The sequence below is a fragment of the Chinchilla lanigera genome, unplaced genomic scaffold (assembly GCF_000276665.1).
Source record: "Chinchilla lanigera isolate Chin_1 unplaced genomic scaffold, ChiLan1.0 scaffold00051, whole genome shotgun sequence".
NCBI lineage: Eukaryota > Metazoa > Chordata > Mammalia > Rodentia > Chinchillidae > Chinchilla > Chinchilla lanigera.
In genome coordinates, this window is record NW_004955452.1 from 16,071,045 (window position 1) to 16,098,786 (window position 27,742).

General features: G+C 41.3%; 1 long non-coding RNA gene across 1 annotated transcript in view; it reads right to left on the reverse strand.

Annotated features, from left to right (window-relative positions):
- Positions 1-23,314, reverse strand: part of LOC106149708 — a 50,130-nt gene extending 26,816 nt beyond the window's left edge. The window contains exons 1-2 of the long non-coding RNA XR_001236033.1: positions 23,105-23,314; positions 22,829-22,914 (exon numbers count right to left, since the gene is read on the reverse strand). This is a non-coding gene — a long non-coding RNA (uncharacterized LOC106149708). The remainder of the gene's footprint in view (positions 1-22,828; positions 22,915-23,104) is intronic.
- Positions 23,315-27,742: the final 4,428 nt, after the last annotated feature.

Consider the following 27,742-nt stretch of genomic DNA (forward strand, 5'->3'; position numbering starts at 1 on the left):
ATCAAGATGTGTTGTGTACATATACCTACTCCCTAAGTTGAATGTAAACTTCATGTTAGGGAGTAAGATTTCATGTATTGCAAACATGTACCAGTAAAATAAAATATAACAAAATAACAACTACGACTGAAACAAGCCTCAATCCTATGTAGACATTTGGGAACCAGAGTGGCCAGGGAAGGCTTAGACGTCCTATATCACTAAATATACTACCCAGCCAGGATGCCGCTGCTCAAATTCCCTTTTGCCATTCCCTGTCACTTAAGATCTTCATTGAGTGTGATTCCTTGGCCTATCAGCATTGTGCAGTATCACAGTTGTCTGTCAGCTCCACTCGAACTAAACTGAAGGGCTTACTGGCCCAGAACACCTTGCCCTATGCATATCCTGTCCACCATATCCATCCATACATCCACTACATCCTCCAAGACCTGGCTTGAAATTCACCTGGCTGAAGGATTTTCTGGTGGACCCAGCTCACCCTGGTCCAAGGCCAGTCAGCCTGAGTGGTCTCTTTTCCACAGGTGAATACGTGGGTGTCTCGGTTACTTTTTTCTCATTGCTGGGACAAAATACCTGACGCCCAAAATGAAGGAAGGAAAGGTTTATTTTGCTTACAGTTTGTGGAGGTTTCAGTCCATACTTGGCAGGTTATAAGGCAGAGTGGCACATGGCAGAGGGCTGCAGCTCATGGCGGCAGAACACAGCAAAGCAACAACCACACGCCAGGGAGGAATGGGGGAGGAATGGGCTCAAGCACCCTTTTCCTCTCCCTTACATATGCAAACTATCCACCCCAGGGTGGGTGTAGCTCTCACACCCATCAAACTCTAAAAGCCTGCCCCATGGCCGCTTGAGGCTTTGGGGGGACACACAGATTCAAACCATAACAATGGGGCTCCCCTTCCACATCCAATGCAGAAGGTGGGCTTGTTTCAGGTGTGGTGTTAATGGCATCGTCCCCATACCCACTGCAAGTGACTACTAAATGTAGGGAGGTTACTCAGAAGAAATCAGGACCAATATACGTGGAGAGATTAGGTTGATATCTGTTGATAAGGGTGATACAGATTGCTCTCAACTCTCCAGGATGAGCAGTCAAAACCATTGTCTCAGAAATGATTGCTATTGTGCTTATGATACAGTGAAATATTTTGAAGTACTCATTCCATTTCTCCATGCTTTCCCTATATCCATTACTATTTTATCCACCACTAGTGCAGCTGCCCTCAGGGGGTATAGCTGGAAACAAAGACTCTATTTCTTAACTGTCAGCTTCTAAGTAGATATTTGTAAAACTACAATGTAAGAAAGTATTGAAAACCAAGGTTTTCAATCTAAAAGCTGAACTTTGAGGAAAGAAAGGTGGTTGTAGTTTTACTTATTTTGTTTTTATTCTAAAAGTTTGATTTTGAACTCCAGAAAACAGAACTTTAAACCCCAAAGCCCATGCAGAATTTCAAACCTTTAAACCCCACGTAGGGGAGAGTACATGGTGATGTAAGTGTGTTTTCCTTCCCCAGAATAGATGACTCAGTTGGTAAGCTGGAGAGTAGGAGGGAATGTGTCTGGAGCTTAGATGCTGGTCTCTGAGAAGAGGCTGAGCTCTCCTGTCTATTTGAGGTGAGTCCTTGGTAGGGGTGAATGTGGAGCTGGGATCACAGGAACCTAGCAGCAAAGTCAAATTATCTGTGGGGATAATGTGGGGTGGAATCTCAGAGAAGTGAAAGATAACCTGGCTTCCCAAGGTACAGCTGAAGAAATTGCAAGGCTCTTATGGGAGCTCAGGCCCCACATGGCCTGGAGGTAGAGCAGCAGAGGGTGACTAAAGTGTCTAGGGAACTGGATTCCACAACTGCATGACAAATCCCATGCTTCCTGGCATGGTGAAAGGAAGGCAGACAGCTTCTGTGGATAAGAGGAGAGGCCCGGCAGACCCGAAGGAACAAGTTCAGGGGAAGAGCGAAGTGGGTAACTGAGCTGCCTGAACCATCATCCATTGCAGGTGGAATGGAGTGTGTAGGGGTGGACAGCTGTTATCAGAAAGTGGTGAGGCGGGTGAGTGAGTCCTTGACAATGGGGACCAGCAGGTCAGAGCTATATTCATACCACCATCTCCTGGATCAAGATCAGTGGGAGAAGAAAATCCGCTCTATTTAAATCTGGAAGTACAGGCTTAACCTTGAACTGGGAAGATTAGGCTCTTCACTTCCCAGAGAAAAGGGTGAATATGGGCAATGAAACCAATGGGTACAAAACTGGTAGTAATAATAAGCACATGCATGGTGTTAGTTCCATGCCAGGCACTGTCCTGCATACTTTGCATGTGTTAACTCATTTTAGCCTAGATATACATGCATGAGATGGACATATTTTAGCACACTGGAGTTTCATGACTCTGATATGCAATAGCTAAATATTTAGCAAGCACTTTTACTTACATTATGCCTTACATTATGCATTATGCCTCTTTTCACATGTGGAGAAGCAAGGCTTTGCTCTAGAGACTTGCCCTAGGCCATACAATTGGGCAGTAACACACCCTGAGCCTGAGCCCGGGACTTCAGTCACCCCGTCTGAGTTCTTTCCTTTACATCATATGTATTCAGTAAATGTATTTTAAAGTAATTTAACTCATCATTTTGTCCTAGAAAAGAGGAAGAGGCTTAGGACTGAGACTTGAGTGAGGGTGCTTGGACATGTAGAGATTGATTAAAGAGGGGTAAGAGCAGAGAAGATCATGAGTAGGAGGAAAACACGGGGAGTGTAATGCCACCATTCTCTACAGAAGTAAGTGTTCCTAAAAGTCTCTTAAAAGGAAACTGACCCGAGTGACAGTGAGCACAGCTAAGGGACATGGTTTCCTTTAGAGGAAAGGCTGATTCCACGGCTGGGGCGAGGAGAGAGTGAAGTGAGCCTGGAACTTCATGTACAAAAGAGTAAGGAAGTGCTCAATAGAGATTAACAAAGATCACTCAGAGAAGAAGTGAAGGCTCTGAGTTTCCTAGAGCAAAGACTCCCCTACTCTCACCTGTGTTTTGGCTGACACTCGAAGGAAAATGCTAGAAATAGAAGAAAGGAAAAGCTTAGGATAGACTCTGATTGGAAGCTTCTGGGGTGAGAAAGCTGTTGGTAGACTAGGAAGAGACAGAGCCTTCTAGGTGATGATTCCACATGTGTCAGGCATTCTCTGGTTGGTCCTAAACTGGAAGTAAGGACAAAGATTAGAGAAGCCGATCAAATCCTGAAAATAGACGACTGATTATTAGAGGGGTTATTGTGTGGCTTCTTGTGTTGGTTGGTAGCCTGATTTATAGTTGGCAGGCAAGCTTAGCTTTGCGGGCTGGCTACTGTAGGGAGTGGGATGGTTTCCCATGCTGGTTGCCGAAGATGATGGATTACAGTTCTAGTTTGGTTGTTGTCCATTTAAAGCTTCCGTCTCTCAGTACAACAAAAATGATCCAGGAGCTAGTTTAGAAAGTTCACAGTGGCCTAATCAGGGATAATCTAAATGAACAACAATAGTAATAGTTTGTAATTTATTGTGTTTAAAAAATAAGTCATGGGTTTATTCTAATATAAAACAAAGTGAAAGAGAAGCCTTACAGTAGAATGTCAACCAAAAAGAATACAGCAATGAAAAAATAAGAAATTCCACATTTTATAATTGATTGGGAGAAATGTCATTAATGGTTCTAAATATTTGGGGGTAAGACTTCATTGAGGCTCCAGTTCAGAGTATCTCCTAGATCACTAAAGTGGAAAACCTGATAGATTCTACTTTAATCAAGGGATCAAAGTGAATATCACTACTGATGTGCCAAAGCATTATCAGAACCACATGGTGTGATACACTCAGAAAAACTCAGCATGACTTCCATAGTATCTCTTCCAGAAATGGATAATTTGAATCCAATCACCAGAAACCGCCAGACACTCTACAGAACAACTAGCCCTGTGCCCGTCAAAAATATCAATGTCAAGAAAGACAAAGAAAGGCTGAGGAACAGTTCCAGATTACAGGAAATCAAATGAACATGACCACTATATACAATGTGTAATCATGGATTGGATGCTGGACTGGAAATGTTTTAATGGTTGATTATGGAGATACAGGAAGAAAGAACATAATGTATCTTTCAGATAATAATATTGTATTCATGATACATTTGCCTGTTCTTTGGAGATAAAAGCATAAGTATTCAGGGGTGAAGGATTACAATGCCTATAACTTATCATTCAGTGGCTCAGCAAAAATAATGACAATAATACTAGGTCTATTTTTTTTATTTTTTATTAGTGTGTGTTTGTAGTACATAATGCTTACATTTCTTGTGGGGAGTTGGTGTATGTACATAACACATATCAATTGTTTTTTCATTTCCTTTTTCATCCACCTTCCTTTTTCCTCCCTTCATCTCTTGATCCTTTTCTCATTTGAAAAAGATCTGTTTCCCTACTTCCTACTAGCTATCTTTTATTTTGTTCTTTATTTATATTTTGAGTTTCTCATATAAGAGAAATTGTATGATATTGAAGTTTGTGTGTCTGATTTATTTCACTTAACATATGGTCTCAAGGTACATCCATTTTCCTACAGATGACTCAAGTTTATCCTTCTTTATGGCAGAGTAGTACTCCATTATGTATAAATATCACATTTTTTCTTTATTCCCTTATCTGTTGGTGGAAATATAAGGCACTTCCAATATTTAGCTAATATGAATTGAGCTGCTATAAACACAAGCATACATGTAGTACTGTAATATGATATTTTAAACTCTTTCAAGGAGATACTTAGAAGGGAAATAGCTGGGTCAAACTGAATTTCTAGTGTTAGTTTTTTGAGGAATCTCCATGCTGATTTTTAGTTGTTGCTCTATTTTATACTCCCACCAACAATATAGAAGAACTCCTCTCCCCTTCACCCATGACAGCATTTATTATTTGATTTCTTCATGAGGACCATTCTTTCTGGAGTAAGATGTAATCTTAGTGTTCTTTTAATTTGCATTTCTCTAATGGTCATAGATGCTGAACATCTTTTCATATATCCTTGGCCATTTGTACTTCTGAAAAGTGTCAATTCATTTCAGTTACTGTGATAGTTAACTGATTGGTATCAATTTGAGTAAGAAACACCCAACTAAATTGAATGAGCACAGTTCTAGGCATGGCTGAAGGGCTTACTGAAGACAGAAGACCCACTCTGGGTGTGAGTGACACCAACCAGTAGGCTGGCTGGCTTCTGTTTCCTCAGAGGAACTCCAGTCTTCACCTTAACCTTGGATGTTGTCTCCCAGCTTCCGCCAGAGGTCCTTTGGCTTCCTGACATGGACTCACAGGACACTACAGTGAGCTCCAGGTCTTTGACTGGTTCCTTTAGATCTCCAGACAGGCCTTTTGTGCTTTCCCACACCTGACTCATGGGTGGTCACTGTAAGCCAATCTTGTAAATTTTTACATATTTGCATACCTTGAATTACATCTTTCTCCAGCAAGCACTGACTGATCCACTAGTATATGGTAACATTGTAAAACCAAAGAATTATCTATACTGAGGTGAATAGTGAGTTTTGCTGTGGATTATCAGAAATAGTTCTGTTGAAGGATTCCAAAGAAATTAGGCTTCAACCTAATACGTGCATCATTTTCTGGACCTTCTTCCTTGGCAACTCCTTTATTTATGCTGTAGCAATATGATAAACTAAAGCACCTGTCATCCAGCTTCACATCACTAACAACCAATCATATCCTGGCTCTGTCTGAGGTGTCCTCATAGGAAATACTGAAGTGCACTTACTGTACTCTGATGATTTTTAAATTACTGATTTGTTTTCTTCTTGACTACTTAAAGAAATGTAGAATGGATCTTTAAAAATAAAGCCTTAACATTTATTTTGCATGAGCTTAGATGGAATAGGGGATAACTCTTTCTTAGCATCATGAGCATCTAATCTACTCAGCATTGACTGATACAGTGGCCCATTTTTCCACTGGGCCTTTTATTTGGAAAGGTCTGATGTTTTATCATTTATTCTTGCTATCAGTCCTTTATCTGAAGAGTAGCTGGCAAAAATTTTTTCTTATTCTTTGGATTGTCTCCTCACTCTGTTGGCTGTTTCCTTTGCTGTGCAGAAGTTTTAAAATTTGATATGATCCTATTGGTTGATTCTTGCTGTTTCTTGTGGTACTGGGATTCTGCTCACAAAGCCTTGCCCTATGCCTGTGTCTTCATGAGTTTTACCTGTTTTATCTCACTAAGACAAATATGGCCAATGGTTAAACAGTAAGAGGATCCAGATGAAGGATGTATTGATCATTGTAGTTTTCTTATAAAATTTCAAAATAAAAGTTAAAATATCCAAAAGGGGAAGTGGAGGCCCACTCTCCTGCGTAGTGCTGACAGGGCTAATAAAGATGACTCAAGAACTGGTCACAGGATTTGGTCACCTCATGGGCACTATTGACCTGAACAAGCAGCCTTGGGGAGGTGAGAAAAAGGGTTGGTGAGCAAGGATTGAGAAAAGAATGTAAATAGAAGTGGTGATAACAATTTGAAACAAATTTTTTTAAAAAATATATTGGCACATTTGTGGTAGAACTGAATGAAATTAGTAGCTTCCATTTTGTTCTTTTGTTACTAATTATTAACTGGTATCTATGACTATATAAACCAATCTGGTCTGGATTTATTCCCAGAACTGAAAAATGCTTTTCATTGATTCTAAGTACTTAATCCACTCCATGGACGTTGATGTCAAAACACTCCTCATCGGGACATCCCCTGAGCCCTCAGACTGTCTCCGTCAGACGGCTTCCAGCCCTCCTTGTCTCCATTCTCAGTGGAGCTATGCAGAGAGCAGGAGACTTCTCTCCTAGTGTTTACAGTGCTTTCTCCACAAGGGAAGAAACCGCTAACACACCTTTTAGCCACCATGGCATCTCAACCAAAGCCCCACTCTTTACAGTGGGATCCCATCAACATTACACATTTTTGTGATCACGTCTTCATTTTTTTCTAGTTTTCTCTATGTTTGTATGAATTAATTCAAGTCTTTGTTTTTCTGATTCATTGCTGAAATTTTCCTCCTCTGGTTCATCAGTGGATATTCTTTCTGTTTGACATATGAGCTTAAAATTTCTTATTTGGGGATTCATACCTTTACAGTACACAGTTGGTCCTCTAAACTGATTATGTCAAATCTACCTATTAACCAAAGCTTTCACAGTAACAGGGTGTTACACGCGTGTTGGTACCCTTTAAGCTAATTCCAAGAATTTCTGATGCTTCCTCCAGTAGGACTATTGCAAAGACCCATAGGCTTCCTAAATCCAGTCTTGAAGCCTTAATTATTTCACTAAGTGTTATCAGAATATGTCAAGAAAGACCCTAGAGGCACTCACTTTTCAACTCTCAACTAATCCTACTAACTTCAAAGATCATGAGTTACAAATGTCAACTCATTTGTTCTTTTGGATCTGCCAGGTAGTTCTTTGTCCCCATTTCACAGATGAGAAAACAGAGGTGCAGAGAGGCTAAATCCAGAGGACTGAAGATTCAGGATTTAAAATCCATGTTTTTTCCTACTATGTCAACCTGTCTTCCAAGAAATGCAGACTCAATTTTCAGACTTTTTCTTTAAGTTAAACACCCAGCTGTGAGCTCACTATACATAAGAGGGATGTTACAGGGAGAATGTTACAAAGCTAATCTCAGTAAATTGAAACACATTTTCAATGTGCTGGCTTTTAAAATAATTCCAGAAGCAGCTCCTATTGTACTTATGAATCTGAATTTTCATCTGTGCACCCTGTTCTCTCACTGCAGAATTTACCTGTACTCAACTATCCCAAAAGTGGACAAAGAGATCATCACTTGGAGGAAAGAGAGAGAAAGACAGAGAAAAGAAGGGCACAAAGGAAGGAAAGGGTGAGGATCCAGGGGAAGAAAGAGGGCTGGAGAGAAAAATTCTGCTCATAAACTCCTCTCCACAGCCTGCACCTTCACCGCTTTGGCCTGCTTTCAGGGTAGGGCCGGCTCGACTCCTCATCCTCTCAGCCCTTCCCTGGCCTGCAGGTTCCAGGTTAGGGTTTTGCAGCTGGGGTCCAGTCCCACCCCAGGAGGGTGGGTAGCCTGCTGCAGCTTCTCATGTAGAAAACCCATTATCACTCCTTAAAGCCTGAGGACCAAAGACGGAGTCCTGCATGCATATGCAGAGAAGAGACCTGGAGAGTCCATCTCCTGGTTTTTGCCTGGCAGTCTTGTGGCAAAACTCTTCCGGTGCAGCTGCTGAGGCCAAAACTATAACCAATGACTGAAGGCCACTCAGAGACATTTGACTCGACTGCCATAGATGGAATCACTATTTCAGGAGGGAGTGAGTTCCCCATCACAGGATTAGCATAAGCAAAGGCTGGAAACCAAACCTACATTAAGTTTATTCTGATTTCTCCTAAAGTCTTTGAAAAATAGCTTTTAACTCCATCATTACTTATGAAATCTTACTCTATGTGATTAGAAAAAGCCTTCCTCCACATACAGTTCAAAGAGAAAGTTAGTCCAACCCTATGCAAAAGATCACAAATTCTGAATCAGTGGGATTTGAATCAGCAGAGTTTCCCAGGGGATTCAGACGCTCCCCCCAGGAGACATGAAGTAGGAAGTTCGTGCCTTCCCTGGGAACGAAGCCCAAGGAGAGCAGGCGGGGCTGCCTCCCGCAGGAGGCTGCCTCCCGCGCATTCCAATAGGCCCACTGCGTCTCAGAATCTCAATGTCCCAGGCCTGGAACAGTTGGCAGAGAGGGAATTTCAGAAAAGGAGAGAAAGCAGAGCTGCTAGTCATTCAAGCATCCGGCGCTGGGGAGGACAGTTCCTCCAGGCACTGTGCCAAAACCCGCGGCCCCATCATCCCTCCCACGAAGCCTGCCGTGACCCCGGGTCCGCTACCTTGGACAGCACCGCAACTTTCAGAACCGCAAGAGGCTTTCGCCCTGGCTGGTTACTGGTCTCCCCACTCCAAGCGGGGGTGGGGGGATAGGGAGCGCGCGAGAGAATGTGAGGGACATTCAATTCTCATAGCATGGAAACCCTGCAAAAGGTCACAGGGGACAGCAGGAGCAGACTTCTTTCTTCTTGGATATTCCCAGCTCTTTGTGATCTGACCATTTGGGGGCTATTTTTAGGTCTTTGCTGTCTTCCCGCCTCTCCTCATACAGCAGCCTTGCTTCATCTTTATCTGGCTGTCTGCTTCTGATTCTCACAGTCGCCACGTGTCCCCTACCACTCAGTCGGTGGTTTAGATAACGTTTCGCTGAGTTCCCCTCCTTAGGGTCTGTCCAGCCTGGCACGGCCTGCAGGAGAGCTCCTCAACAGCCCATTCTCTGACTTTTCTTTCAGGATAGTCCTCTTTGTTTTAGACTTGGCCAAACCAAGTCAACTCCTTGGTCAGCTCCTCCTCTGTCTTCCAACTCCCCAAACACACTGACGACTCCACAGAAGCAGAGACTGTGTCTCACCCTTCTTTGCATCCCAAACATTTACATAGCTGCCTCTGGTAAGGAGGAGCTCTTTTTTTTTTTTTTTAAGTGTCAAATTAAAGTTGGGCTGAAAGACAAGGAAAAGGAAATGCTTTTTCTTGCAGTGCAAGATTTTGACAAAAATGGTTTAGGACAAAACAGAGGAGTTAAGTAACAGTTTCATCGGTTGCAATCTTTCTCCTCTTCACAACAGTCCTTCATGAGGTCTTATAATTAGCTTTTCTGGCCCTGGGCGGGGTCCTGCCGTGGCCAATGTTCTGATCCAGCCTGATGCACCACCTGCTGTTTAGGCAGCACCAACCTATTGCATCTGCCTTTGAGCCTCCTTCTCTGGAACTGTCCCGCGTTTTCCATTGCCTGGCATAATGCACCCAGTATATACCTACTAGGTTGCTCACTGCATCTGGGTCTTAGTGAAGGGGATGGCTGGAGCCTGGTCCTCTGTTATTTGCCCTGCAAACATTATTTCTCTCAAAATCTGATTTCCATTTGCTGAATGACCTGTAAAGGGGCAGCAGATTGCTATGCTACTACAAGTCACACTGAATTTGGCCAACTTCAGAAATTCCCCCAAAGAAGATGTCTTCAGGTCTTTTGTCATTGTAACTCATCCAATCAGCAGCACTGGGGTTATGCTGTTCAGTAGTCCTCTCACTTCTCCATATGTAACACACTCTACACAGTCCCTGGGGAGACCTGTTTAGATGCAGATTAATAGAATTTCATCATTGCGTTCCAGTCCCCTTGTTGATGCATGGGTTCAACTTAAGACAGAATAATAAATTGCAGCTGAGTCCAGCTCCAGATATATTGGTTAAACACTCACTGTGTGCCATGCCCTGTGCCAGGAGCTGCAGATACAACTTGTCAAGAAGCTGATTTTTCTGTTGCTTACATCACTGAGCCTAGGAGCTACGTTCAAACATATACAGCAAAGATGGGTGTTAGTTCTCTTCATTAGGACTTGGAATTAGAGTCATCTCTCTAGGGGTCCATTTACTAACACTTTATAGTAGGCCTTATGCTAGGTGCTAGAGAAATATAAATGGATAAGATAACTTCTGTTCCACAGGAGCTCACAGTCCAGGGTGGGAGAGATAGATAGGTGAAGAGAGGATTGCAGTATTCTGTGATGAATGCTGTGATAGAGGACAATGTGCAGTACTGCAGGACTTCTTCTGAAACAGTTGCAGGAGAGATGACAAGTGAGAGAGGATTTTCAGTGTATGATATGTTTGACTTGACCCTTCAGGGATGAATAAGAGCTTGTCAAGTGTGTAAGAAGGACCGTCTAGGTGGCATACACCAAATCACAAAGGTTAGAGGAAGTCTGGCCAGTTCAGAAATGCCAATTAATTGAACACCTAAGAGAAAGAAGAGAAAAAGATGCAGCTGGAGAAGAGGATGTAGTGAAATGATAAGGAATAACATAGGTTACCTAAGGAACCAGCTTATTGTTCTCACATAGTAGAGTCAAAGATATCAGTTAAAAAGCTTTTGCAATAACCTGGAAGAGAAATTATGATGGTCCAAACAAAGGGAGTAGTTGTGAGAACAGAGGCCAAGGGATTCTAAAACATCTTTTGGAAACTGGAGCTACAGAGATTGACAATACACTGAAAATGCGAAGAGGAATAGATAAGGTTATATACGAGTAAATAAACATTATGCCTATGTTCCTGGTTTGAGTGAAAGGTAGATCTCAAAGGCTTGTAGAACCAAGTCAATAATATAATAATAGTATTTTTAAGTGCCTGCCTGGCAAGCGCAAGGTCGTGAGTTCTGTTCCCGGTACCGGAGAAATATAATAATAGTATTTTAAAAGAATCACTTCCATGGGGGATTGTGGGTAAAGGTTTTAAGATGCTTAAATAAAATTTTAAAATAAGGATAGAACATTGAGAAACAGTGACATATAGGGAAGGAAAATGAGAGGGAGCCAACTGAACAAGTAAAGACATTTACATAAAATGTCAATTACAAAGCCGTAATCAGAAGTATAACTATAGGAGGTAGGGGTGGTGGTGCACACCTATAATCCCAACTATTTGGGAGGCTGAAGTTCTCAAGTTTGAGGTTAGCTTGGGAAAATCAGTGAGATCTTGTCTCAAAATTTAAACATTAAAATTAAAATTTAAAAAGTCTAGAGACATAGCTTAGTACATCCCCTGAGTTTAATTCCCAGTACTAAAAAATATTAAGAGGAAGAAGAAGAGGAAAATTCAAGCCTTTCTGAGCTAACGCAAAGTGGAGCATATAAAGAGTCACCAAGTTATGAATAAAAATAAGGAAAAATATCAAAGTCTGTTGCCAGTTTTATTTCTGATTATTCATTTTTATACTTCTAATAGCTTTTGCTATATTTGCATACAAAATTATTTCGTACCTAAAAGTTTTCAAATTATACTTTCATTGTGAAAGTTGCATTCTATTAATATAACCTAAGGTTTCCAGTTCTTACTAGCCCATGGATACAGTACTGCAGTTTACCTAGGCCTTGATGCACTCCTTCATGTAGGAGCCATCCAGTTTCTCAAAGTCTGTTTCTATTATAGTCAGGGGCACCAGGTAGCAAAGCTTCATGTTAGCTCATCAATGAGTTCACTACTTAGGGTGCATCCTGCTCTGTAGACATCCACTTAGAAGCTCCATATTTTCCAGCACCATAATTTCTCATCAGACTTCTACTGGGGGCTGACATGCTGCCACTGAGCTTCTTGTAGGTTATGGTTTGCTTTTACACTCTGTATCTACTTTTCTTGTCAAGATAATGTTTATCTCATCAGATAAGTTCCCTTGCCTCCAGTTTTTGAGTTCATATGGGATTATGTTTGGTAGAATTTATCACTGAAGTCATCTAGGAGTGGAGTGTTCTTTGTGTAAGATCTTAAATTATGAATTCTATTTCTTATATAATCATGTGGGACAATTCAGATTTTATATGTCTTATTAATTTTATCTGTAGTTTTTGAAGAATACATCCATTCATTTAATTCATTGAATGTATTAGCACAGCCTTGTTGAAATCTCACACCTTAATGTCTGGAGGATTTGTAGAGTTGTTCTTCCTTTCAGAATATTGGTAGTTTGTATCTCTGGAGTTTTCTGGTCATTGGTTAGCCTAGCTAGAGATTTTTTTTATCAATTTTGTTGATCTTTTCAGAGAACTAGCTTTTGGGTTCATTGATTTTTCTCTACTGTTCATTTTCTATTTTATTGATTTCCACGGTTCAGTTTACCTCTTTCTGTTTATCTTTGGCTTAATTCCCCCACGCCACACCAGCCTCTTAGGTTTAAATTAGATAATTAATATGAGACCTTATTTGTCTTTCTAATATAAGCATTTAAAGCTATAAATATCTCCCTAAGCACTGCTTTAGCTGCATGGCACAAGTTTGATATATGCTCTTTCATTTTCATTTGGTTCAAAATTTTTTCAAATTGTCCTTGTTATTTCTTCTTTGACTCATAGGTTATTTAGATGTACATTGTTTAATTTCCAAATATTTGGGGAGTTTCTAGATTTCTTTGTATTGGCTTTATAAATTTAAATTAATTAATTAATTTAGAGACAGAGTCTTGCCACACATTTCAGGCTGGGCTTGAACTCACTATGTTGCCCAGGATGGCCTTGAACTCATAGCGATCCTCCTACCTCAGCTTTCTGAGTGCTGGAAGTAAAGGCATGTACTACCATGCTCAGCTTTGTATTAGTTTCTAACTGAATTGTGTTTTCTTTAGAGATTGTACTCTGTATGATTCAATCTTTCTAAACATATGGACACTTTTTTCTATCCCAGCATATTGTCTATCTTGTTCCATGTGCATTTCTTCTGCTCTTAGGCAGCATTTTCTGTAAATATCAAAAAGGTCAAATTGGTTGATAGTGCTGTTTTAGATTATCTGTGTGATCACTTATTTTCTTATAGCCTCTTCCAACAATTACTGAAAGAGGAATGTTGAGATCTTTAACTATACTTGAGAATTTTCTATTTTTCCTCTCATTTTTTGTCATTTATTTTGGCTTCACATTTTGAAGTTTTGTTATTGGGTACATTTAGGATTATTATGTCTTCTGGATGAATTAATACTTTCATCTTGCTGTGTAACCTTAATAATATTTCTTCTTTGGAAGTCTATTATGTCTGATATTAACTTACACACTGTTCCTTTTTGCTGGCTTATTTGTTTGCATGATGTATTTTTTTTTGCATTCAGCTTTAGTGTGTTTTATTTATATTTAAAGTGGATTTCATATAGACATCATATAATTGAGTCTTGCTTTTGAAGTTGTATAGCAATCACTGCTTTTCAATTGGAATATTTAAACTATATATCTAAGTGATTATTGATGTTTGTATTAAATTCTACTATCTTGTTTGTTTTCTATTTGTCCCATTTAGTGTTTGTTCCTTTTATTTTCTCTTCCCGACTTTCTTCAGAGTTAGTATTTTATAATATTCCACAAATACTATTAGTTTATTAGTTATCAATATTTTCTAATGGTTTCTCTAACGTTTATGGTATGCAAAGTCTACCTCCCAATAATACTGTATCACTTTACGTACAGCATAGAAACTTTGTGAAAGTACATTTTTGTTTCCTTCTTCCTAGTCTTTGTGCTGTAATTGCCATACATTATGCTTCTACATGTTATAACTTCCACACTATGTTGCATTATTTTCGATTAAACAAATGATTTTCTTTTAAAGAGATTTAAAAGTAACAGAAAGGTATCTTATATTTACTCATGTATTTACTCTTTCTAGCATGCTTTGTTCTTGTGTATATACATCCATATTCCCATCTGCTCTCATTTTCTTCTTTCCCAAAGAACTTTCTTTAATATTTATTCTGGCCACAAATTTTCTTTTCTTCCTGTTTACCTAAGAGAGCCTTTATTTTACCTATATTTTTGAAGACTTTTCACTGGACATAGAATTCTAAGTTGATGAGAATGGTTGGTTGGTTAGTCATTTCAAGTTGCCACACCACTGTCTTCTGGTTAGTTTCTGAATAGAAGTCTGGGGATGTTTGTATATGGGCTCACTAGTGTGTAATATGTTTTAATATTCTGTCTGCTTTTAAGATTTTTCTCTAAAATGTGATTGTGATGTGTCATTTGGTTTTATCTTAATCTGAATAAGATTTATGGAGTTTCTCAGTTCTGTGGTTTTATAAAATTTGGAGTTATTTCTTCAGATATTTTCCTGTCCCCTATTCCTTTCTGAGACATGAATATTAAATTTCATTTTCCCCCACAGATCATTAAGACCTTGTTAATACTGTTCAGTCTTTTTTTTCTTTGATTCAATTTAGAGAGTTTCTTTTGCTGTGCTTTCACATTCTCTAGTGTTTTCTCCTGTGATGTTTAACTTACTGTTAATCCCATTCAGTGAATATTTTATTTTAAGATAGTATATTTTTGATTTCTAGAAGTTCCATTTATATCCTCATTATGTTCATGTTTTTCTTTAAATTCTTTAGCATATTCATAACAACTGTTTTACAGTTTTTGTCAGCTAATTCAATCATTTCCAGTTTTGCTTTAGTGACTGATGTTCTGCTTATGGGTCACACCAAACTGTACCTCAGATTGTTTAGTAATGTTTTTATTGCATGCTGAATATTGTCAGTGTTATATTACTGCATTCTGAATTTTGTCGTGGTACTTTAAGGAATGTGAAATTTTCTTCTGGCAGGCAGATAGGTTACTTGTAAATCAGCTTGATCCTTCCAAGGTTGAAGCATTGCTAAGTCTAAACTAGACTTTTACAGGTAGTTTGGCCATATCATTAGGCAACCCTTTCTGGAGTTTCCATTGGGATATTCTGGATATTTGTGAGGCCCCTCCATCCAGAAAGGCTAGAACTCTGACTTATCCTGGCCCTCTGTGGGTTATGGGAATTGTTCAGCTTATAACTCTCCAGTCATTCTTTGTCTAGCTTTGGGTAGCTTAGGATCCAACAACAAGGGAACTGCCAGGAGGACATCTTGAGCTCTTTCTCTGTCAGTTATTTTCTGAAAATTGTAACTACTCCAGAATCCTTCTTTTTTGATGTTTATCTCTTCAATTGAGCAAGATTTCATTCTCCTTTCACTGAGCCATGATACGTAAATACTTGCAGGAAAAGTTCTGGAGTAATTGTAGGGTTCGCCTTACTTATATTCTCCACTGTCTGTTGTCCAGTTTTTACAAAGTTATTTTATACCCTTTGCCTAGTTTTCAGCTTGTTTGAAACTGGAGGAAAGTTTCATCGCAGCTCTCCATCATGCCTCTAAGAGGAGTTCCGTAGCTACCTTCCAGTAGCCATAGGATACAAACATGGATTTACTTGTTAAGGATCCCAATTTCTAACTATGCAGGAAACACAATAAGCTGGAGACCAATCACAATATGCTGGAGACCTTTTGGTAGCAAATAGCTCCTCTTTTCTAGATTACTGCAACAGTATTTCTGTTGGGACTCGAGGGATCTATGTTAACAGAAGCTGAAGGGCCTAGTTTTTCTAACTTCAGTTTTATTCTATACTACTATCAGTGTAATATTTCTAAAATACTGATCAAATTGCATGGTACTGAGTGCAAAGTGGGAATGAATAAATAATTCTCTTCCTTTTATGCTATACTTTACTAGAGGAATTCCCAAGTATATACTGCTATTTTCTCATCTTTTAAAACCACATTTTAAGAAAAGCAATTGTTTCTAATTACAGTTTTCATGCTCTCCATAAGATTTAGATTAGAAAAATAACAGAATGAGCCAAAAGGCAAGTCCCAATAATAGATATCACACCTTCCTAAGTATGGCATCTCCCTCTGGTTACTATGATTTTCTTCCCAAGTCATATTCCTTGAGCTTCATTTCTTTATCCATAATACAGGGCCTCCTAAGATTTGGGGCAGAAAGGTTTTTAGTACAAGATGGTCTATCATCTCACAGACATGGCCAGTTGTAGTTCAGCCCCTGCAGTGAACACAGCTGAGTTTGCTCCTAAAAGACCCTTCAGCTTCTGTTAACGTAGATCCCTCATGTCCCAACAGAAATATGCAGAAGTTCCCAAGTCCTACACAGGCTAAAAAACGGAATTTTCCCTACCATCAACCGAAACTCATTTTGTGGCCTAATTTCTTATTCCCCTGAATTAAACTTTGCCTGATTAATGATGTGGTTCCTGATTTCTGTTTGCATTCATTTTCCTGACATACTTTTACCCATCACTTTGCTTTTAATTCTTTTTCCTAATTTTGTTTTAGTTGATTGTTTTTACAAAGTTTATGGTTGAATTTTATTTTTAATGTAGTTTAAGATTCTTTATATTTTAATAGAGAATTTAATGCATTTATACACCTTGCTACAAATATTTTATCTTTTATTAGTCTTCCTGTTATAACTTTTTCTTTTTTTCTTTTTACCTGTCTATTGATAGATATATTCTTTGAATTTATCTCCTCTAAAGCACTAAAAGATAAATATTGGTTAATTCTATTAACAATCTTGACACTTTTCAAAAATATTTCTCAATTTAAATTCTCCTAATTGTCAAAATCAAGCATGGATTGGAATATTTTGAGATCTTTTCATTTAAGATGAAACTACTCCAACTTCATTCTTTATCATTGCTTTTTAAAAAACTAGAGTTTTAGAAACCAGTTATTTTGATATTAAACTTGTCTTATACTATGTAGAAACCTTTTCAAAGTAGGGGTTAGAAATTTGGAGAATACTTAGATTGTAACAATTACTTGTGTCCATCTGCATCATTCTTGGTGCATTGTTTTCTTCTAGATCTTTTACACCATGACTTCTCTATTCTTGAGCCTTGAATTTCATCATAGCTGACTCATTTTCAGATGGCTTTTGCTTAGCAACTGTGACAGAGAGTGTTGCTTTCTCACTGTATGCTTCTTCTTTGCTAACAAAACTATGATTTTGTTAGAATGAAATAGAATAAACAAAATAAAATCAAAACCAGCCACATCTTCCACTTTCCTTTGCAAATGGGATGACCAATAATATAAGTACAAGATTTGTAGTCAAGGCTCCTAAAAGAACTCTTCAAAGAGACCAATTTTGTTGAAAAGTCATATTTTTGCCTTTACCTCTACTTCTTTCTTCTTTCCTAGAATGGGAAGATGGCAGCTCAGAGGGCATCTTGTGACCAAGAGATGACTTTGAGGAAGCCACACTAAGGCTAGTGGGATAGAAAGATGAAAGGAACCTGGATCCCTGATGACACTGTTGTGCTGCTGCTGGCCCTGAATTACTTATTCCTAAATTTTGTGTTACATGACAGTAAAATAAATCTCCCTCTTGCTTAGGCTACTCTTATTTTTGGCCCTAGGTTATTAGCAGCCAAACATAATCCCCAGGTTTGCAACAGTGGGGAAGGGAATTCCATATTGAGAAAATAGCAAGAGAAAAAACATGGAAGTGTGAAAATTTGGGAAGATCAAGAAATAATAAAATATCCAAGGTGGCTGAATCCAGAGTATGTGGCAATGTAGAAGTACAGACAATGTCGAAAAAGTAGGTGGAAATGCAGGTCCTAAATCTATTCCTTTCTTAGAAGTAGGATACCATCCAAATCACTTTATCTGACATTTAGAACCCTTCACCATCTGGTCCCCACTCTTTCAGACTTATCGGCCCTTCTCATGTACGTGGAATTCCAGAGACACATGGAATCACTTGCCATTGCTAGGATTCCCGATTTTTTTCACCTTTACGTGGCTTCCCCCTTTCCCACCTCCCTTATGGGTGGTCTAATGGGTGCTCAGCATTTTAGACAAAGCACAAGACGATCCCTGCGCCTTGCTCCCTCATGGTGGTTTCAGTGTTTCTCCTCTGGCTTCCCATGGCTTTCCCTCACTGTTTCTATAAGAGATGTTGTACTCTGAGACTTACCTTATCTGCCACTACTTGGAGAACACAAGATTCTAAGGGTGAGCTCTTATATTTAATTACTCTAATTTGTAGTGGCAGAATACCTACTACACACCAAATGCTGGATTAAAGATTGGGTGATTAAATGGGATGAAAAGCTTTGAGTGCCCGGTTAAGGGATTCAGGCTCACCTGCGAGATACAGGAAGGAACGGAGAGAAATGGGAAGCATATGTTTGGACTTCTGTTCCCATAGTCAGTATGAAAGAGGGACTAGAAACCAGGGAAAGACCAGAAGTGGGGAAACTTGTCAGCTCCCAGCAGGGGTTCCTGCCCTGTCCTGAAATGGTTAAAGTGGCCAAGGCACACGCCTCTGCAGAGGAGAAATTTCCCTGTCCTTGCCTAAGTGAATGGCTAGGATTAAAGTGACAGCCCACCTTAGTGATGGCGGCATAATTGGTTGTTCAGCTCTGTCCTTGTCAGAGCCTGACAGTTCCGCAGATGCCCTGCTCGGCTCTCCAAAGGTTAGCCTCAGCTGGTGCGGCTGTTCATTAATCATTCCTCCCTGACAGGCCTCGGTGCAGCCCACAGATGCCATGCCAGCCCCCACAGTCCCCACCCCACCCCGCCAGGCCGGAGGCAGCCTGAGCTCCCCTGAAGGTCTGGTCCCCACATGGGGAGACAAGTGGTGGTGTCCCCTCCACCCCACTTGCTGCCACTGCTAGGCTAGAAACGCTGATAAAGGAATTTCTCTGGATTCTTCCTTCCAGGAACTGTGGTCTGAACCACCTTACAAACTCTCTAGACATCCTTGACTTTATCTGTCCCTCCCCTCCACCCTCACAAGAGCTTCTTACTGAGACAGGGCAACCCTGGCCCGAGAACTCCAGAAAGACAAGATGGCCAGCAGTTCTGGGCTGCTCATGCTGAGATGCTGAACTTGGGACTCTGGGCCTGAACCCTGGACAGAATGTGCATCACCTCCAAGCTGTGACTTCCACACTGTAATAGATGCTTGTGAACCACTACTTATGGGTCAAAACAGGGCCCATGTCTTTGTGCATGGGCTGGTTTCATGGCCAGATATTAGAGAAAGGGTTACCGTTCTGGTTCTTAGGAGTAGAGTATGCGAGAAGCAGTCAGGGGAATCTGATCCCCTGCAGTTCAAAAGAACCATCCCTCTTCCTTCCTCTTTTTCTTTCTCTTCCAAAGGCAACATGATGGACGGAAGGTGGCTGGGATTCTGAGCGGACGAGTGAGGTGAAGGAAAGACTGAGGGGTCCAGGTGAGTGTGGGAAGGATGGGCAGAGCCTGAGTTAGAACACAGTAGAGGTGGCAGTTTGAGTCAGAAAATGTAGTCAGAGGGGAAAATGAGGATAGAGTTGGGATGATGAGGTTGGGTTTTTTAGAAAACTACTTTGCCCATCTCAGAGTAAAAAATGCCTCTCTGGGCATCTGTTCTCAGGTTCCAAAATCCTCAGGACCTCCTCCCACTTTCCTTTCCCCTTTTAGATTTTCCTAGTTGTCCCCAGTTTTCTCTAATTTTGACACCATGCCTCACTTCTTCTTTTCTCCTTTGCTGCCTATTTGACACCCCCCAAAAGCTCAGATCTTGTTCCCCAGCCAACTAGATCCAGGACCGGAAATTTCTTCACAGTTCCTTACCCAGCCTTGCTTCAAGAGTAAAAGCGTGTTCTCCAGCCCCGGTCTGTTCTGGGGCTGCCAGTTAGTATGTGCACAATGCAAGAGTCATCATTTCCCCCCATTGATTAGCTGTCCACCCACAAAGTTTCCAAAGGAGCAAACAAGGACAGGGCGAGATTAGCATTCAGCTAGTCTTCTGGACTCCAAACTACAACACCTGCATTTCCACATCCCCAAATCCTACACACACTCAACTGTATAGGCACAATCTCTTTACACTCATACCCAGATAAATAAGAGACCTTTCCCAAGTGATTCCCTATGACAATTAGCATCTCCCACATTTAGCTGGCACCTTATCTCATATATACTTTGGCTTCATCTTCCCTCTAACTTCTCGAGGAAGATAAGATTATCCTTATTTTACCTTTCAGAAAACCGAGGCTTAGAAAGGACGGATCACTTGTGCAAGAACTAAGAGCAGACAGCTGGCATACCGGCCCCTTGATACTGAAAGCCCAGTTCCTTGAGTTTATAAACCCTATCTCCTTGCTTTCCATGATGCTGCATCTAATGGGTTTCCTGTGGCGTGAAGCCAGGGCTTCATTACAGTGTACTATTGACATTGTGGGTCAGGTAATTCTTTGTGAAGGGCAGATGGTGGATTGTGGGATGCTTAGCAACATTTCTAACCTCCGTGCTCTAGATGCCAATAGGCTTCTGTGTGACACCAAAAGCGTCTCCAGTTATTTCTGAATGTCCTTCCTGGTAGGGAAGGGGCTACAAAATCATCTATGGCTGAGAGTGCTGCTTTATGCCCTTCCAATCTTTAAATGTTATCTGTCTAAGGTGAGAGGTTATTATCCACGCAGTGGACAGAATTCCTTACTATGTCAGAAGTTAAAGAATGTAGCAAGGTCAGATGCTTTTGTAAGACGGTGCTTGGCCACGAAAAATAAGAAGATGTGCTGGAGTGTAGGTCAGTGATAGAGTGCTTGCCTAGAATGAGCAAGGCTGTGGGTTTGATCCTCAGCACCATGATAACATCAAGAGAAAGAAGAAAAATTAAAACAAAACATGAAAAGAGTATTTTGATCAGAAATCCAGGAAACATACAGATGGGTTATATTAGGAAGCTGACCCAACTCTCCACTTTTTATCTGCCCATCAGTCTTCTCATCCTCTGATTCATCCATTCATCCTAGCTTCTTCTACCCAGTCTGCAACTATTCCCTGATATAAACTGTGCAGAGGCACCACATAAATAGTAAAGTTGGAAGGAAGTTAGAGCCCCAGCTCTGCCACAACAGCCAACATGGATTGGGTAAGTCACAGAGTTTCAGTTTCCTCAAACCAAGGATTCTAAGTTCCTCACAGAATCATAATGTGGACTTAGTGAGTGAATATATGTGGAAAGTGCTCTCCGTACTGTGCAAAGGTTAGCTGTTATTACAGAGACTATTGGACAAGGACAAAACACCTGTCCTATCCAATGCTAAATGTTAGTGAATACAATTTATCAAAATGGGCAAAGGATTTGAACAAGGAATTCACAGAAAAAGAGATACAAATGGACACATATATACAAAAAGATTTTCAAACTCTCTGATATTTAAAGAAATGGAAACTAAAGCAATAAAATGTCATCTGTTGCCCAGCAGATTGTAAAAAATGCAAAATACTTGAATTAATATCTAGAAGCAGGTGTGATTGTGAGAAATCAGGCCGAATTTCACAAGTGAACTATATTACTACAACCAAGCGGAAAGTAATCTGCTAGCAACTATAAGCACACAATATCCTTTGACCTAGACTTCACATATTTGTAGCTTTTTCCTACAGAAATGAAAGCACAAGTATACAAGAAATGGGTACAAAGATTGCAGAATGGGAAACAATGAGGAAAAGGTAGAATAAATGTGGAACATTATAAAATTTCATCAAAATGAATGAGATCTATGTGAATTGTCATGAAAGAATATCCATCTGTATTACTAAGTTTAAAAACAGAAAATTGTATTTGTATTCATATGATTTCATTTACAGTTGGAAGAGGCTTCCTTAATGTGTGTGAGTACACGAATGGTGTACTGGTGTGAGCATCGAGAGAGGCATTGGAAGATGTAAACAAAAAAACATTAGTTGCTCAAGGGGATGCAGAGGAGAGGGAGCTACTGAAGAGGGCAAGTGTGGAAAGTAGTCATTTTTCTCTTATGCACTTCTGTATGTTTTGGCTTACTCTAATGGGCATTTCAGTCTTGTAATGGGAAAGGATTAAGGTCAGAATGAAGGAGCAGGAGAAGTGATGAGGGAATTCAGAGCAGGCGATTTCTCCTCCATGGAGAAAAGAGGCTGGGCTGGCCGTGAAAGGATGAGTAGACCCAGGACCTTCAGAAATCAGAGGCAGGAGAATCACGGCTGAGCCTGGAGATGAGAACTCTAAACTTTAGATCATGAATAAGCTGACCCAAGGAGAGGAAGCTAGAGGGCACTGTCAATCCCAACGGGGCTGTGCTTAGTCCCAGTCAATGATGACTGCCCGGTGACCATCCTTGGGGACTGCAGAGACAAGAACGAGGCAAAGCCGTGCTCATCCTAACTTGGTAGAGGCCACACAGTCAATGCGTTTTAACTACAGAATTCCTAGCCTGCTGATTTCCCCACCTGGCAACTCTTCAAAGGAGCCTTTTCTGCATCCCCCATTGATGCTAGAGGAGAGGAGAAAAGAAATCACAAAGCCAGTTGGAAAACCTTCCTACCTTGTCTTTAGTATTAAAGCATGCAAAGGTGATGAATTAGGCAAATTGGTCGATGTCAAGTTGTATCCATCAAAATGATTCAGAGCCTGGAATGAGTAATAGTAATGGGGAATAGCTGTTACTAAGAGTAACCAAATTAGCATTATTGAAAAAGACAAAGGAAAAGCAGGCAGCCAGTAGACACCCCACCCCTGCGTCTGTCGCTTAGACTCCACATTCCAGCTTCTGCATGGAGTGCCACCACCCTCCCCACCCCCAGCTGGAGGCTGTTCTCACCTGCAGCATTCCATGTGGAATCACTCAGAGCTTTAACAAGAGCAAAGAATGTTCATGTCCATTTTCTCATTTGATTTCATCCTAAGCAGGTCAGTGATGCCATTTCACAGCTAGGGACACCGAAGGTCAGGGAAGTAACATGGTCTGCCAGGTGTCACAGTCACAAAGCTGAAGTGCTGTGAGCTTTCCATCTCTGTGACAAAACACCTGGGAAAATAAACTTAAAAGGAAGAATGGTTTATTTTAGTTCAGGGTTTCAGGGTTTATTTTGTTTCAGTACATGGTCACTTGGCCCTGTGACACAAGCTTTAGGCCCATGACAGCACAGAACATCATGGTAGCTGGAGTGAGTGGTGGAGGAAGACTGTTCTCTTCGTAGCATCTGGGAAGCACAAAGGAAGAGGCTGGGGTCCCTGTATCATTTTCCAAGGCGCACCCTCAATGACTTAACTTCTAGACTTCACTTCCTCAAGTTTCCACCACCTACCTCCCAATAGCAGCACAGGCTGGTGGTCAAGCCTTTAGCATATGGGCCTTGGGGGGATATTTAACATTCAAATCATAACTGGTAAGTACCAAAATCTAGCATCTAACTCAGGATACTTGAATCTTACTCCAGGACTCAAGGCCCTATACTTTCTACAGAAGTTTGATATATGTATATATTTTCCTCTCCAGCCATTAACAGGGAAAAGTGGGAACTAGGAGCTAGGTTGCTGCATGGAAGGGGAAAGGGAAAAATATAAAACAAGAACTGTATAGGGGGATTATAGCTCCATAGAACCTCCCTGTAGTTCCTGGCCAAGGCACCTGGACAAGTTGTACATGATTAGGAGACTTGATCTCTTCCTGCCTCTTACATTTTAGGTGCCCCTCTCCATTCCAGGTGACCTCAACACATCCCATCATAGCTGGATGACCCAAGACAGCCCCTGAACCATCAAGGGCAGCTGGTCTATCCAGCTACAGAAAATGACCTAGACAGGTTCCTTCTGTGTAAAGAACTTGAACAGGAAACCAGAAAGAGGATGCCAATTTCTACTGGGGCCACAGTGTGAATCTGGGTACGTTCATTTTCTGGTACTTCCATAACAAATAGCAACTCTCTAAGTGACTTAAAACAACACAAACTTATTGCCTCCTAGTTCTAGAAGATGGAAACCTAAAAGCAAGGTGTCAACGAGTTATGCGGCTTCCAAAGGCTCTAAGGAAGAATCCTTCCTTGCTTCCTGGCTTCTGATGGTTGCTGGTAGCCCTTGGCATTCTTTGGCTTGTGACTGCCTCATTCCTATTTCTGCCCTTCTTTTTCACACAGCCATCTTTCCTCTGGGGGTTTTTCTTAATTACTTTCCTCATCACCAAGACACAATACTCAACATGTGAAAATTAAAAGAGGGGTTAATTTTGGCTTACAGCCTTTGGTTTCAGTTCAGAGTCCACTGGCTCCAAGGCAGGGTGGCATGTTAGAAGGGCATCACAAAGGAGAGAGAGCTCATGGTATGGCAAACAGGAAGCAGTGAGTGAGCAAGGATGAGGGAGGGAATTAGACACTGTCAAGCCACACCCTAGTGGCCCACCTCCTCCCACCAGGCTGTACCTCCCAACATCACAGTTATCTATAAACACACATCCTTGACCCAGTCACTTACCAAAAGCCCCACCTATGAGCTCCTGAGGTTTGGGGGGACATCTAGCTATAAACCTTAACAGTGTCCCATGTGCTTCTGTGTCTTTTCTTGTAAGGATACCACTGATTGAATTTAGAGCCCACTCACATCCAGTATGACCTCATTTTAAATTCAACATATCTGCAAGGACCCTATTTCCATATAAGTTCTCAGGTACCTCAGTTAGGTACAGGTACCTCAGTTAGGATTGCAATATATCTTATAGGGGAATACAGTTCAAACCACAACCCTGGGCCATTATGAGGCAGGAGAATAGGGCATGGCTGAGTGGCTGGGGAAGTATGTGTGACCTGCTCATTACAAAACCCCAGTCTAAATGATGGTCTAGACCTGGTATCAGCCCCAGGAGTGGGAGATCCAAAAGGACAGTTGACATTGAATTCTCCACTGCTGTGTTCTCTCACAGAAGCCCACACTTCTACTTATTTTCCTAGGCCCAAACTTAAACTACAGAGCTTGTTTCTTTTCCTACCTTTAATAAATGTAACCTTATTACCTTTTGCACTTATCTTGACCAATTCTTTGTGCAGGACAGAAAGAACCTAGAAACTCCCTTTAGAAGGAGACTCCAGCATCCCCAAACTTGGTAACAAAAAATAGCATGGAAGAGACAGGCGTGGTGGCACATGCACATAATCCCAGCACTCTGGAGGCTGAGATAAGAGGATCACCATGAATTCAAGGGCAGCCTGGGCTACTAGTGAGTTCAAGGGCAGCCTAACTGCATAGCAAGACCAGGTCTCAAAATAATAACAACAACAACATGGTAGAGGAGGCCCAAGCTCAGCTGCCTCTTAGCCACACAGATCTCTCTTCAACTGAAAACTCTCTCCAATTCCAGTCTCTGGAGGCTGAGCCATCAGTTTTGGGTCCCTGGGAAAGCCCCATTTTGCATCCATAAGGCTCACTGTAATTCTCATTCCCACACTCCTCCTGTGCTCCTGATGGTTTGGTAGGGGTTATTCCTTGCAACCCAAATCAGCCATAAACTGAACGTAATGTTTATCTTTCTCCCATAAATTTGCTTAATTTTATAATTAAAACTCTAAAAGCATTAAGATGCCTCAGAGGTTCCTTTTGTGGAAAGTAGAACAGTTCTCCCATGTGTCGGCCCAGCCTAGTCACTGCGGTAATTTTTTTTATGCTGAAACAGCCACCTCTTGTCACCAGGATAAACTGAGTATGCCCAAGACACCCCAAGGAAACCTGAATTAAAATCACTGGTGCATGCTGAAGGGGGCTTCAGTTAGACCCCAAAGAAATCAGACTAGGAACACAGCATTCTTTTAGCAAGCCACAGAGAAGCTGCCTGCAGTGGGGTTGGCCTGCCTGAGTCATCACTGTGTGGGAAGGCTGGGAGCCAGCTGTCCCCAAGGCTGGGGTTTGAATTTCTCTGCAAAGTCACATTTCATGCAAGTCAAATAGTCCCGAGTTGCTCGCTGGGGTTGGAATGGCAGCTCTGCTCTACCCAGACATCCAACATGGTCCAGGCTGAGCCCTCTCTCAGATCTTCACCCCCTTTCACACTGAAAGCTCCTCCTGGAACAGAGGCCCCCAGAGATGGTGTTGGTGATAAATACCCTGACTGTGCACAAAAAGAGACAGTAGGTCCCTGCACTCCGAAATGATTAGCTTCCCTGATAATTATATATATTTCATAAAAGTCCCACATAGCATTATATAAATTCAGCATGTATCCAGAAACAAGACTGATACATGTCAGGGCAGGGTGGATTACTATGGCCCCTGTATCTGGCCCTTGAAGCCTAAGAACCCCAGAAGACCCCCAAAATGTTGGAAAAGTTTCAGACCCAAAGCTTGCAGCAACTTCCGCTCATTCCCCTTGCATGAGCTCTGTGTTTTTGTGGAAAAGTGCATACAAACCATAGTGCTGACCCTTGACAAATGAAGCACAGACAGTACTGACCCTTGACAAATGAAGCACAGACAATAGGGCAAGGGGGAAGTGGGAAGGGTGAGGGGGACTCTCTTGAACCCAGATCTTGTTCTATGCTTATACTTTTTGGATTCCGCTGACCCTCACTTGTGTCCTCATCATCCCTGCCTCCCTGAATGACAACTAACCTTGAAGTTTGGCAGTAGGAACTTGAGAAACTCAAGCCAGCGTTTAGAACTCAGCACCAACATTATGATGTCGGTCAGACCTTGACCTTCTTTCCCAGGCCTCAGTTGGACTGATAGCCTACTCCTTGTGCTTTCAGTTTCCAATTTTTCAGTGTCCACTGCCACAAAACCCCTGAGACTGGGCGCCAGCTTGTTTTTACCATTACTCTTTCCCAGGGATTGTGGTCTGAGTGGAATTCAGATCAGAAGGTAAGGACATTGCCAGTTACTCACAGTCCTCCCTCCCACATGCAAAGTAAGTCGAGCTGGTGAAAGGGAGAGGTGGGTTCTCAGATTCTCCCTCCTAACGTTTCCCAATCTGCCAGCCCTGCCCCAGTGACCTGGCTTGGCTCAGCCTTGCTGTATCCAAGACCTAGCAGACTTCACACTATGTGGCCAGCAAGGAAGTGAGTTGCTCTTGCTGCTCTTTTAGGCATTTCCTTCAAAGGAATCCAGCACTGAGCACTCCACGATGGTTGTCAGAATTTTTCCAGGAGGTCCATGCTGCCAATCCAAGGTTTCTGGACCTAGAAGGATTCTTACAGTCATCCAGCTCAATGTACTATTTTATTTTTTAAAATTTTTTACAGAGTATAGATAGAGTTAATTGCAAAGTAATAGACTGTCAGAGTGATAGGAAACACTTTCAAATGTGAAGGTGGGCAAGCAGCAAGATAGAAGTTGTGCAAAATTAAGACCTGGCTACATTTGTATGACTAAATGGGTCTTCAAAGAATATCATCTCCTTCCCCTCAGGTCATTATTTATAAGGGAAACAGGCTGCTTTGACCAATTTCAGAGGGAGAAAGGTTCCTGTTTACTCCCT